Here is a 13848-nt window from a genome sequence, read left to right on the forward strand (position 1 = left end):
ATGCAGTTGGAGTCCAAGGTCAGTCCATGTATAATCTTTGGGTAGTGGCTCAGTCCCTGGAAGGTGTGGTTGGTTGGCATTGCTGTTCATATGGGGTCTCAAGCCCCCTGAAGCTCTTTCAGTCGTTTTTAAGGTTCCTTCAACGAGGGTCCTGTTCTCAGTTCAGTGGTTTAATGATGGCATTTGCCAATATATTTGCTGTATTCAGGCTGGGTCTCTCAGGAGAGATCTACATCTGGTTCCTGTCTTCCTGCACTTCTCTACTTTATCCATCTTATCTGGTTTGGTGGCTGTATATGTATGGGCCACATGTGGGGCAGGCCCTTAATGGGTGTGCCTTCTACCTCTGTTCTAAACTTTCCCTCCCTATTCCTTGCCAAGGGTACTCTTGTTCCCCTTTTGAAGAAGGAGTGAAGCATTTGCAATTTGGTCATCCTTCTTGAGTTCCATGGGTTGTGTGCTTATAGGATAATTCGAGCATTTGGGCTAAAATCCATTTATCAATGAGTGCATACCATGTTTTCCTGTGACTGGGTTACCTCACTCAGGATGATATTTTCAAGTTCCATCCATTTGCCTATGAATTTCATAAAGTCATTGTTTTTGATAGCTGAGTAATATTCCATTGTGTAGATGTACCATATTTTCTGTATCCATTCCTCTTTTGAAGAGCATTTGGGTTCTTTCCAGCTTCTGGCTATTATAAACAAGGCTGTGATGAACATAGTGGAACATGTGTCTTTGTTATATGTTGGGGCAGATTTTGGGTATATACCCAAGAGAGATATAGCTGGGTCCTCAGGTAGTTCAATGTCCAATTTTCTGAGGAACCTCCAGACTGATTTCCAGAATGGTTTTACCAGTCGGCAATCCCACCAACCATGGAAGATTGTTCCTCTTTCTCCACATCCTCAACAGCATTTGCTGTCACCTCAGTTTTTGATCTTAGCCATTCTCACTGGTGTGAGGTGAAATCTCACAGTTGTTTTGATTTGCATTTCCCTTATGACTAAAGATGTTGAACATTTCTTTAGGTGTTTCTCAGCCATTCGGCATTCATCAGCTGTTAATTCTTTGTTTAGCTCTTAGCCCCATTTCTTTAATAGGGGTATTTGACTCCCTATGATCTAACTTCTTTTCTATTAGTTTGAATGTATCTGATTTGATATGGAGGTCCTTGATCCACTTGGACTTAAGCTTTGTACAGGGTAATAAGCATGGATCGATGTACATTCTACTACATGCTGACCTCCAGTTGAACCATCACCATTTGCTGAAAATGCTATCTTTTTTCCATTGGATGGTTTTGGCTCCTTTGTCAAAAACCAAGTGACCATAGGTTTGTGGGTTCATTTCTGGGTCTTCAATTCTATTCCACTTGTCTATCTGTCTGTCTCTGTACCAATACATGCATTGTTTTGACTAATGTTCTGTAATAGTGCTTGAGTTTAGGGATACTCATTCCCCCAGAAGTCCTTTTATTGTTGAGGATTGTTTTAGTTCTCCTGGGTTTTTTTGTTATTCCAGATGAATTTGCAAATTGTTCTGTCTAACTCTTTGAAGAATTGGATTGGTATTTTGATGGGGATTGCATTGAATCTGTAGATCATTTTTAGTAAAATGGCCATTTTTACTATATGAATCCTGCGAACCCATGAGCTTGGGAGATCTTTCCATCTTCTGAGATCTTCTTCAATTTCTTTCTTCAGAGGCTTGGAGTTCTTATTGTACAGATCTTTCACTTGCTTGGTTAAAGTCACACCGAGGTATTTTATATTATTCTGGACTTATGAAGGGTGTTGATTCCTTAATTTCTTTCTCGGTTTGTTTCTCTTTTGTGTAGAGGAAGGCTACTGATTTATTTGAGTTAATTTAATACCCAGCCACTTTGCTGAAGGTGTTTGTCAGGTTTAGTAGTTCTCTGGTGGAACTTACGGGATCACTTAAATATACTATCTTATCGTCTGCAAATAGTGATATTTTTACTTCTTCTTTTCCAGTCTGTATCCCCTTGATCTCCTTTTGTTGTCTTATTGCTGTGGCTAGAACTTCAAGAACTATATTGGATAAGTCGAGAGAGCGTGGGCAGCCTTGTCTAGTCCATTATTTTAGTGGGATTGCTTCAGGTTTCTCTCCATTTAGTTTAATGTTAGCTACTGGTTTGCTGTATATGGCTTTTACTATGTAACACCAGAGAAAAACCTATTGGCGTGAGGCAAGTGCAGGAATCCAAGCAACAGAAACCAAGACTACATGGTATCATCTGAGCACAATTATCCCACCAAATCAAACACTGAATATCCCAACCCACCAGAAAAGCAAGATCTCTATTTAAAATCACATTTTATTATGATGATGGAGGACTTTAAGAAGGTCATTAATAACTCTCTTATGGAAATACTGGACAACAGAAGTAAACAACTACAATCCCTTAAAGAGGAAACACAAAAATCCATTAAAGAACTACTGGAAAAAAACAATAAAACAGGAGAAAACAAAGAACAAAACCATGTAGAAGTTAAAGTGGAAATAGAAACAGAGTAAGACAACACTGGAGACAGAATACTTAGGGAAGAGTTCAGGAGTCACAGATGCGAGCATCACCAACAGAATACCAGAGATAGAAGAGAGAATCTCCAAAACCGAAGACTCCATAGAAATCAAGGACACACGTGTCAAAGATAATGAAAAATGGAAAAAGCTACTATCCCAAAACAGAAAGAAAATCCAGGACACAATGAGAAGATCAAACCTAAGCATAATAGGTATAGAAGGGAGTGAAGACTCCCAACTCAAAGGACCAGTAGATATAATCAACAAAGTCATAGAAGAAAACTTCCCTAACCTAAAGAAAGAGATGTCCATAAACATAAACAAAGCCTACAGAACTCCAAATAGATTGGACCAGAAATGAAACTCCTCCCACCACATAATAGTCAAAAACTCAAATGCACAAAACAAATAAAGAATATTAAAAGCAGTAACGTAAAAAGGTCAAGTAATATATAAAGGGAGACCTATCAGAATTATACCAGACTTCAACCACAGACTATGCAGGCCAGAAGATCCTGGACAGATGTCATACAAACCCTAAGAGAACAGAAATGCCAGACCAGATTACTGTATCCACCAAAACTCTCAAATAACATAGATGAAGAAACCAAGATATTCTATGACAAAAACCACATTTAAACAATATCTTTCTACAAATCCGGCCTACAAATGATAATATGTGGAAAAGGCAATCTATACACTAGGAAAAGCAAGACTAATCATCTAACAGCAAAAAAGAGAAGAGAAGCACACAAACATAATCTCACATCCAAATGCGTAGATAACAGGAAGCAACAATCTTTATTCCTTAATATCTCTCAACATCAATGGACTCAACTCCCCAATAAAAATATACAAATTAACAAACTGGATACATAATGAGGACCCAGCATGTTGCTGCCTACAGGAAACACACCAAAAGAGACAAAGACAGACCCTAGTTCACAATAAAAGACTAGAAAACAACTTTCCAAGCAAATAGTCTGAAGAAGGAAGCTGGAGTAGCCATTTTAATATAGAATAAAATGGATTTTCAACCAAAAGTCATCAAAAAAGATAAGGAAGGACATTTGATATTTATCAAAGGAAAAATCCATCAAGATGAACTCTCAATCCTAAATATCTGTGCTCCAAATACCAGGGCACCTACATACATAAAAGAAACCTTACTAAAGCTCAAAGCACACATTGCACTTCACACAACAATAGTAGGAGATTTAAACAACCCACTCTCATCAAGGGACAGATCATGGAAACAGAAATTAAACAGAGACATAGACAGACTATGAGAAGTCATAAACTAAATGGACTTAACAGATATTTATAGAACATTCTATCCTAAAACAAAAGGATCTTCTCACCACCTCATGGTAGTTTCTCCAAATTTGACCATATGATTGGTCATAAAACAGACCTCAACAGATACAGAAAGATAGAAATAATCCCATGCGTCCTATCAGACCACCACGTGCTAAAACTGGTCTTCAATAACAATAAGGAAAGAATGATTCATAAACATGGAAGTAGAATAATGCTCTACTAAATGATAACCTGTTCAAGGAAGAAATAAAGAAAAAAATTAAAGACTTCTTAGAATTTAATGAAAATGAAGGTACAACATACCCAAACTTATGGGACACAGTGAAAGTTGTGCTAAGGGGAAAACTCATAGCTCTGAGTACCTGTGGTAACAGGAGAGAGCATATGTCCGCAGCTTGTCAGAACACCTAACAGCTCTAGAGCAAATGAAGCATATACACCCAGGAGGAGTAGAAGTCAGGAAATAATGAAACCCAGAGTTGAAATCAATGAAGTTGAAACAAAAAGGACTATATAAAGAATCAACGGAACCAAAAGCTGGTTCTTTGAGAAAATCTACAAGATAGATAAACCAGGAAAACCAGAGGACACAGAGAATGTGTCCAAATTAAAAAAAAATGAGAGATGAAAAGGGAGACATAACAACAGAATCAGAGGAAATTCAAGAAGATCATTAGATCCTACTACAAAAGCCTGTATTCAATAAGAGTTGAAAATCTGGAGGAAATGCTCAATTTCCTAGACAGATACCAGGAACCAAAGTTAAATCAGGAACAGATAAACCATTCAAACAACCCCATAACTCCTAATTAAATAGAAGCATTCATTTAATGTCTCCCAACCAAAAAGAGCCCAGGCTGAGATGGGTTCAGTGCAGAATTTGATCAGACCTTTAAAGAAGATCTCATAACCATACTATCCAAACTATTCCACAAAATTGAAACAAATGGAGCACTACTGAATTCCTTCTATGAAGCCACAATTACTCTTATACTTAAACACAAAGACCCAACAAAGAAAGAGAACTTTAGACCAATTTCCCTTATGAATATTGATGCAAAAATACTCAATAAAATTCTTGCAACATGAATCCAAGAACATATCAATAACAATCATCCATCATGATCAAGTAAACTTCATCCCAGGTACACAGGGATAGTTTAATATATGGAAAACCATCAACGTAATCCCCTATATAAACAAACATAAAGATAACAACCACAGGATGATTTCATTAGATGCTGAGAAAGCATTTGACAAAATTCAAAACCCCTTCATAGTAAAAGTCCTGGTAAGAACAGGAATTCAAGGCCCATACCTAAACATAATAAAAGCCATATAGAGCAAGCCAGTAGCTAACATTAAACTAAATGGAGAGAAGCTTGAAGCAATCCCACTGAAATCAGGAACTAGACAAGGCTGCCCACTTTCCACCTACTTATTTAATATAATTCTGGAAATCCTAGCCAGAGCAATCAGAGAAACAAAGGAGATCAAAGGTATACAAACTGTGAAAGGAAGAAGTCAAAATATCACTATTTGCAGAAGATATGATAGTATATGAAAGTTATCCGAAAGGTCCCACCAGAGGACTACTAAACCAGAAAAACACCTTCAGTAAAGTTGCTGGATATAAAATTAACTCACGTAAATCAGTAACCTTCCTCTACACAAAAGAGAAACAAGCTGAAAAAGAAGTTAGGAAAACGACATCCTTCATAATAATGACAAATAATATAAATTCACTCAGTATGACTTTAACCAAGCAAGTGAAAGATCTGTATGATAAGAACTTCAAGTCTCTGAGGAAAGAAATTGAAGAACATCTAAAAAGATGGAAAGATCTCCCATGCTCATGGATTGGCAGGATTAATATAGTAAAAATTGCCATTTTACCATTGCCATTCAATGCAATCCCCATCAAAATACCAATCCAATTCTTCATAGAGTTAGACAGAGCAATTTGCAAATTCATTTGGAATAACAAAAAAACCCAGGAGAGCTAACACTATCCTCTACAATAAATGGACTACCAGTGGAATCACTATCCCTGAACTAAAGCAGTATTACAGAGCAATAGTGATTAAATACTGTATGGTATTTGTACAGACACAGGCAGAAAGACCACTGAAATAGAATCAAAGACCCAGAAATGAATCCACACAGCTATTGTCACTTGATTTTTGACAAAGTAGCCAAAACCATTCAATGGAAAAAAGATAGCATTTTTAGCAAATGGTGCTGGTTCTACTGGAGGTCAGCATGTTGAAGAATGCTCATCAATCCAGTTTTATCACCCTTTACAAAGCTTAAGTCCAAGTGGATCAAGGACCTCCGCATCAAACCAGATACACTCAAACTAATACAAGAAAAAGTGGGGAAGAATCTTGAATACATGGATACTGGAGAAAATTTCCTGAACAAAACACCAATGACTTATGCTCTAAGATCAAGAATCCACAACTGGGATCTCATAGAACTACAAAACTTCTGTAACATAAAGGACACTGTTGTTAGGACAAAATGGCAACCAACAGATTGGGAATAGATATTTACCAATTGTACAATAGATAGAGGGCTTACATCCAAAATGTCCTAAGAACACATGAAGTTAGACTGCACAGAGACAAATAACCCTATTAAAAATGGGGTTCAGAGCTAAACAAAGAATTTACAGCTGAGGAATATCGAATGACTGAGAAACACCTAAAAAATATTCAACACCTTTAGTCATAAGGGAAATGCAAATAAAAACAACCCTGAAATTCCACCTCACACAAGTCACAATGGCTCAGATCAAAAACTCCAGAGACAGCAGTTGCTGGCCAGGATGTGGAGAAAGAGAAACATTCCTCCATTGTTGTTGGGATTGCAGACTGGTATAATCATTCTGGAAAGCAGTCTGGAGGCTCATCAGAATATTGGACATTGCACTACCTGAAGACCCAGCTATACCTCTCTTGGGCATATACCCAAAAGAAGCTCCAACATACAACAAAGACTCATGTTCCACTCTGTTCCTAGCAGCCTTCTTTATAATAGTCCATAGCTGGACGTATCTCAGATGCCCTTCAACAGAGGAATGGATACAGAAAATGTGTTATATCTACAGAATGGATTACAACTCAGCTATCAAAAACAATGATTTCATGAATTTCATAGGAAAATGGATGGAACTAGAAAATGTCATCTTGAGTGATGTAACCCAATCACAGAAAAACATATGTGGTATGCACTCATTGATAAGTAGATATTAGCCCAAATGTTCAAATTACCCAAGAGGCCCAGAACACATGAAACTCAAGAAGGAAGACCAAAATGCTGATGCTTCACTCCGTCTTTAAAAGGGAAACACAAATACCATTAGGAGGATATAGTGAGGCACAGTTTAGAATAGAGACTGAAGGAATTCCCATTCAGAGCCTACCCCAAATGGTCCTGTACATATACAACCACTAAATTAGAAAAGATGGATGAAGCAAAGAAGTGCAGGCTAACAAGAATCCAATATATATATATATATATATATATATATATATATATATATATATATATATATATATACACACACATATATATATATATATCCTGAGAGACACAGCCAGAATATGACAAATGCATAGGTGAATGCAATAAGAAAACCAAGGAACTGAGAATGGGACCCCTGTTGAAGGAATCAGAGAAAGGACTGAAAGAAGTGAAGGGACTTGAGACCCTGTATGAACAGCAATGCCAACCAAGCAGAACTTCCAGGGACTAAACCACTACACAAAGACTATACATGGACCGACCCTGGTCTCCAAATTCATAGGGTGCAATGAATAGCCTAGTAGGGGTACCATTGGAAGGGAAAGCCCTTGTTCCTGCCAAGGCTGGACCTCCAGTGAACGGGATTGTTAGGGGTAATGAGGTAATGGGGGAGGATGGGGAAGTGAACACCTACATAGAGGGGAAGGCAGATGGGTTGGGGGATGTTGGCCTGGAAAGTGGGAAAGGGAATAATATTTGAAATGTAAATAAGAAATACCCAATTTAATAAAGATGGGAGAAAAAAAAAGAACAATGACTAAGTGAAGTTCTTAGGGAAATGGATGGAACTAGAAAATATCATCCTGAGTGTGTTAACCCAATCACAGAAGAATACACATGGTATGCACTTACTGATAAATGTATATTAGCTCACAGCTCAGAATACACATGATACAATTTATGGATCACTTGAATTTCAAAAAAAGAAGTGAGACCAAAGTATGAATTCTTCAGTCCTTCTTACAAGGCAGAACAAAAGTACTCACAGAAGGAAATATGGAGACAAATTGTTTACGAGGGGCTGAAGGAAAGGCCATCCAGAGACTGCCCCAGCTGAGAATTCATCCCATATATAGTCACCAGACCCCAATATTTTTGGAGATTCTTACAAGTGCATCTTGAAAGGATCCTGATATCATTGTGACCTGAGAGTCTCCGCCAGAATCTGACAAATACAGAGGCAGATGCTCACGGCCAACCATTGGATTGAGAACTGAATCCATAATGGAGGAGTTAGAGAAAGGACTAATGTAACTGAGGAGGTTTTCAATCCCATAGGAAGAACAATATCAACCAAGCAGATTCCCCAGAGCTCAAAGGGATTAAACCACCAACCAAAGAGAACACATAGAACCATGACTCCAGCTGCATATGTAGCAGAGGATGGCCATTTTGTGTTAAAGGGGAGGAGAGGTCCTTGGTCCTGTGAAAACTGGATGCCTCTGTGTAGAGGAATGTAGGTGTGGGGAGGAGGGAGGGAGTGCGTGATTGCTGGTGCAACCTAATAGAAGCAGGGAGAGGTGGGATGGTATAGGTGTTTGTTCGATGGGGAACCAGGAGAGGGGATAATATTTGAAATGTAAATAAAGAAAATAGCCAATAAATGAAAAAATGTTACAGTGGAGAATCTAGGATATTGAAAATGTCAAGACTGTGATTTTTCCCAAGGAATCTGGAGGTACAGAATGGAGCTTGCCCAAGTAAAATCTTATGTGTGCTTCAGGCAAAAGTAGTATAGAGACAGGCATGAACAAAGCCATATTATTTACCATTATGTGATCATGAGCTCCAGATGATGTACATAATTTCTTCGGGGGTTAATGTTTGGGATGATGAACTTTGGTCTGCTTTGATCTGGTCTTTACTTGTTTTGGCCTCTTCTTAACATTTCAAAATATAATTGCCACGCCCAACCTCGACCAGCAAGGGAGACTCGACCACAGGAGATCTTCAAGCAGTTTTACTCAGGAACCTTGATACAATCTTCTGACCTCTATCTCTTCTGACTCTCCCCTTCTGACTCTCTCTCTTCTGACTCTATCTCTCTTCTGACTCTCTCTCCCTTCTTACTCTCTCTCTCCTGACTCTCTCTCCTCCGGGAATGCCCTGTACCACACTTAAATAGCTAGCACTGTCTAGTCCTAGCAAGCCACGTGGGTCATGTAGATAGGCTGTCACTATGCGGAAGCTAGCAGGCCAGGCAGACATAGCCAAATAAGGACTTGTTTACTGTAAGGAGCTCTCACCATTGGGAGGGTAGAAGGTGGAAACCAGCGCCATCTTTGAGGCGCGGCACATCATAGCTCTCTACAGTTCCCCCTTTTTGTTTAATTAATCAAGCAGGCAAAGGCACCACTGAGTGTGGCGACCCCCCCACCCCGTCTTAGGATCATCCCTTCATTAAACCCATAGTAGGACACCTCGTCGCCCACAAGGTTCCATGCCTTAGGTAGAAGGGAAGTTGCCCGTCGCTGGGCAAGGTCACTCATATATACTCAGGGGTAAGCTCTTCTGAATGACTGTAAGCCAGGCTTGAGGGGACTGTCCTGCTTTAGTGGTTGTAAATGTCTGTACCACATAGCCTCGTGCCGCCTATGAACAAACCTCATTCTACAGAGACACCTCTAGGGAGACCAGCAGCAAGAATCCAGCTAGGGCTCCCATACTCACCCACTCTCTAAGATGATTCATAGCAGCAGCAATCCAAGATGACAATCCCGTAGCCAGTCTAGCATCTGCACATGTGGGTTCACGGTCACGATGGCTACACATAGCTGATCCATTAAGAAATCGAATTCTCCAGTCCAATTACCTAAAAAATAACTTGACAACTGTTTAGACAAATTAGAGGAGTGGGCTTAAAGGTCATGATGTATCGGCATGAGTCTCGGGAACACCGATAATTGCCAGCAGCCTGTTCATTGGCATTTCAATTAGAAAAGCTCTCCAATCTAGATACTGCCCTGGGCTGAGGCACGCTTGCGCCAGGTTGGTCCAATCATTAGGAGTCATGCAAAATCTGTGCAGAGCCTCTCTCTGAGCAATAGTAAAGGAGGCAGTGGTACCATATGTTCTCACTGACTCAGCCAAGGCTTTAATCACCTTGAAATCAAGAGGCTCATGATATCCTTATTGAATAGCATCCACATAGACAGGATAGGCCAAGTGTAGTTATGTGCGGACTGCCTTCCACACTTCTAGGCAGAATGTACAAACCGAAACGCTACTTCCTCCCTCTACAATATTGCAGGGAGGAGGAGCAGAGGGGAACCGCTCAGGAGGTTCCTCCACCATTTTAGGCTTTTTCCTTTTCTTCTTCTGTCTATTCCTTAGAGACTGTTTCCGCATTTGATCTATCAACTCTTGTAACTCTTCTTCTGAATCTGTTTCGTCGGTTTCCTCCTCCGTGTCTGTCATTTCTGTGTCTGTCTCCTTTGCGCTTCCCTTCTTTTCTGACCTCTCCTCTTGAAGCATTTCTAGGGCAGCTTGCCCCTTCTCTATAGCTGCCTGACAACATTTCTGACCCTTTGATACAGCAGCAAAATTCCCGCTTTCAACTGACTATTAATATTACCCTGAACATCTAAAGCTTCTGCAACATGTGTGGATAGATTACTTACAGTTGCAGATAAATTACTTACAGCTGCCGCAGTCTGTATTACGGAGGTATGGGATATGGCCACAGCAATGGCTGCAGCAGCAGAAACTGCTATTAACAGTAACAATGGCTGTAGTAATGCAAAAAAAAACTCTCCAGATTTCTGGGTGTAAGCTACGTCCCTCTTAACTTGTCCCAAAACTGGGAACTTTATAGTCTCGATCCGAGAGCTTTGCGAATTGTCCCAAAACCTGCAACCTTATTGTCTCAATCTGAGAAATTAACCCTCGTTCCTATATACATTTCGAGTGTTATTCCCTTTCCCGGTTTCCGGGCAAACATCCCCCTCCCCCCTCCCCTTCCTTATGGGTGTTCCCCTCCCAACCCTCCCCCCATTGCCGCCCTCCCCCCATAGACTAGTTCACTGGGGGTTCAGTCTTAGCAGGACCCAGGGCTTCCCCTTCCACTGGTGCTCTTACTAGGATATTCATTGCTACCTATGGGGTCAGAGTCCAGGGTCAGTCCAGGTATAGTCTTTAGGTAGTGGCTTAGTCCCTGGAAGCTCTGGTTGCTTGGCATTGTTGTACTTTTGGGGTCTCGAGCCCCTTCAAGCTCTTCCAGTTCTTTCTCTGATTCCTTCAATAGGGGACCTATTCTCAGTTCAGTGGTTTGCTGCTGGCATTCGCCTCTGTATTTGCTGTATTCTGGCTGTGTCTCTCAGGAGCGATCTACATCCGGCTCCTGTCGGTCTGCACTTCTTTGCTTCATCCATCTTGTCTAATTGGGTGGCTGTATATGTATGGGCCACATGTGGGGCAGGCTCTGAATGGGTGTTCCTTCAGTCTCTGTTTTAATCTTTGCCTCTCCCTTCCCTGCCAAGGGTATTCTTTTTCCTCATTTAAAGAAGGAGTGAAGCATTCACATTTTGATCATCCGTCTTGAGTTTCGTTTGTTCTAGGGATCTAGGGTAATTCAAGCATTTGGGCTAATAGCCACTTATCAATGAGTGCATACCATGTATGTCTTTCTGTGATTGGGTTAGCTCACTCAGGGTGATATTTTCCAGTTCCAACCATTTGCCTACGAATTTCATAAACTCGTTGTTTTTGATAGCTGAGTAATATTCCATTGTGTAGATGTACCACATTTTCTGTATCCATTCCTCTGTTGAAGGGCATCTGGGTTCTTTCCATTTTCTGGCTATTATAAATAAGGCTGCGATGAACATAGTGGAGCACGTGTCTCTTTTATATGTTGAGGCATCTTTTGGGTATATGCCCAAGAGAGGTATAGCTGGATCCTCAGGCAGTTCAATGTCCAATTTTCTGAGGAACCTCCAGACTGATTTCCAGAATGGTTTTACCAGTCTGCAATCCCACCAACAATGGAGGAGTGTTCCTCTTTCTCCACATCCTCGCCAGCATCTGCTGTCACCTGAGTTTTTGATCTTAGCCAATCGCACTGGTGTGAGGTGAAATCTCAGGGTTGTTTTGATTTGCATTTCCCTTATGACTAAAGATGTTGAACATTTCTTTAGGTGTTTCTCAGCCATTCGGCATTCCTCAGCTGTGAATTCTTTGTTTAGCTCTGAACCCCATTTTTTAATAGGGTTATTTGTTTCCCTGCGGTCTAACTTCTTGAGTTCTTTGTATATTTTGGATATAAGGCCTCTATCTGTTGTAGGATTGGTAAAGATCTTTTCCCAATCTGTTGGTTGCCGTTTTGTCCTAACCACCGTGTCCTTTGCCTTACAGAAGCTTTGCAGTTTTATGAGATCCCATTTGTCGATTCTTGATCTTAGAGCATAAGCCATTGGTGTTTTGTTCAGGAAATTTTTTCCAGTGCCCATGTGTTCCAGATGCTTCCCTAGTTTTTCTTCTATTAGTTTGAGTGTGTCTGGTTTGATGTGGAGGTCCTTGATCCACTTGGACTTAAGCTTTGTACAGGGTGATAAGCATGGATCGATCTGCATTCTTCTACATGTTGCCCTCCAGTTGAACCAGCACCATTTGCTGAAAATGCTATCTTTTTTCCATTTGATGGTTTTGGCTCCTTTGTCAAAAATCAAGTATTGTCTCTTTTTGGTTCGCTGCTACCGCGAACTTTACTTTCGGTTCACTGTTACCGCGAACTTTACTTGCTCACTACCCTGAGACTTTATAGCCGCTTATTTCCTGCTTATTGTCCCACCTTACCTTGGGAACTTTTCAGCGCTGCCCTGACTGTAAGAAGTTCATCTCAGAGAGATTTGAATCCCTTTACGGTGGATTCGAGGATTCCCCGCAAGGGCCACGACTTGCTACCGCAAACTTTACTTTCAGTTCGCTGCTACTTTCGGTTCTCTGTTCCTGAATAAATTTTTCCCCGGGGAACGCCCTGCACCACACTTAAATAGCTAGCACTGGCCAGTCCTAGCAAGCCACATGAGTCATGTAGATAGGCTGTCACTATGTGGAAGCTAGCAGGCCAGGCAGACATAGCCAAATAAGGACTTGTTTACTGCAAGGAGCTCTCACCTTTGGAAGGGTTGAAGGTGGAAAGCAGCGCCATCTTTGAGGTATAGCACATCGCAGCTCTCTACATATAATGTTTACTTTTGCTATTGTATACTGGATGTAACTTGCTTTTGATTATACAGAGACACACAACAAAATATTTTGCCTTGAGCCCATAAGAAATGTTGATTTTTGTTTTGTTGTTGGTGGTGTTAGGTGTGGGAAAACTCTGAAAATTAAGATTAAAGTCTACCATTGACAGGATATTCTTCTAGGACTTAGCGTGTAATGAAAGGCTTCCTTATTTAGCAGGTCTTCTCTGACCCTACCTTGGGAATTCAAAACCCTCATGTATTCCTCTACCTAAGGAACATCACGTAGGCTTAATTAGATTACAGGATCAACATTTTTTCCTCCTGATTGGAACTCATTCAGATGCCTGATATTCCTGAAATGATTCCCCATGCTACTAGGGCATTTTGATACCTTAACCTTCAAGCAGTGATCTTTGCCCATTCTATCCTAAGTCACCCAAATTATATAAAGTTGAACCCTAATCTGGTTCTGGCATGC

This window comes from Rattus norvegicus, chromosome 1 (genome assembly GCF_036323735.1).
Source record: "Rattus norvegicus strain BN/NHsdMcwi chromosome 1, GRCr8, whole genome shotgun sequence".
Lineage (NCBI taxonomy): Eukaryota > Metazoa > Chordata > Mammalia > Rodentia > Muridae > Rattus > Rattus norvegicus.